The sequence below is a fragment of the Mycetomoellerius zeteki genome, unplaced genomic scaffold, assembly GCF_001594055.1.
Source record: "Mycetomoellerius zeteki isolate Tzet28-1 unplaced genomic scaffold, Tzet1.0 scaffold1730, whole genome shotgun sequence".
NCBI lineage: Eukaryota > Metazoa > Arthropoda > Insecta > Hymenoptera > Formicidae > Mycetomoellerius > Mycetomoellerius zeteki.
The window spans coordinates 1-1,223 of record NW_017256686.1 but is presented as its reverse complement, the minus strand read 5'-3'; the positions used below and the strand labels follow the sequence as shown (position 1 = coordinate 1,223).

General features: G+C 44.0%; 1 pseudogene; it reads right to left on the bottom strand.

Annotated features, from left to right (window-relative positions):
- Positions 1-214: 214 nt before the first annotated feature.
- Positions 215-799, bottom strand: LOC108721445 (uncharacterized; annotated as a pseudogene).
- Positions 800-1,223: the final 424 nt, after the last annotated feature.

Sequence of the window (1,223 nt, the reverse complement as noted above, 5' to 3'; positions counted from 1 at the left end):
AGATTCGACGTTTAGCGCTAACAGTGGATGATGTTGATGCGGTAAACAAACGATACGTGCAGCAGAGTGTTTAAGATTTGAAAGATCGACTTGATGAAATCGAGGAAGATGACATCATTCCAAAATAATGTGCAGGTTATGCTAAACGAATTTGAAAAGACGATTCAAGAAGTGAATAATCGCAATGACTGAGAAACGATCGCTGGTTGATGAATTACACGCTGTAGCGAGAAGAAATTTTCCAAGAAGACGCGTCATAGTACACGGATATGATGACCTGTGGCAGGCGGATGTGGTTGAGATGCGTCCGTATACTGCAACAGAGGTTACCACTACATTCTCACCATTATCGATGTGTTGAGTAAGCACGCATGGGTCGTTCCACTCAAAGCCAAGAGCGGGAACGAGGTGACGAAAGCGATTGCAAAACTAATTCGAGACGATGGAAGATGTCCGAAAAATTTGCAGACCGATAGAGGAAAGGAATTTTACAACTCGAATGTTCAGAAACTCTTGAAGAAACAGAACATCAATCGTTAATCTACATATTTTGTAATGAAGGCATCGGATATATCGAGGGTGCACATACCCACGTATATTGGTTTGTCGAACTTCACCTCGAACTTACGCAGTTCTATCGCGACCAGATTCTCCGAAAAGACGCTACAACTGTGGCTGTTTGGTTTGGCGATCATTGCCTCCGCACCGTATCTGCCTTCCCTTCAAATTTTGTTAATAATTTTACGTCGACGTGATCGCGCACATTCTCCATGATTTTGCCAAATACCGCGTTATTCATCAGTTTGTATAAATTTTTCTCAAAATCATTCTTTGCCAATGTTTTAAATTTGGTGTTTAATTCTGTATAATCACGAAGCCATGGAGCTTGCGCGAATTGTAGTATACGGTGAACCTTTGCGATACGGAGACCGTGACGAATACACTGCTGCAGGTTGCGATAGTGGATGACGTAACGTTGCTTATCGCATAATGTTGCGAGGAGCTTGTCCTCACGCTTGCCGGGTGGTTTCTCGCGGGTCGTACAGAACGGTAGGTCAGTGTGCGCGTCGTGGAGATGTTGAGGGTACTCCAAGTCTACCTCGAAAATATAGCCTGTCGGTGAATCTAACCCGATGGTCGTAAAGTCGAAATTGTGCACGTCATCGATTCATCGAAAATCGGCGTAAGGTAGTAGTTGACACATTGCCCAGCCGTAGAGATTG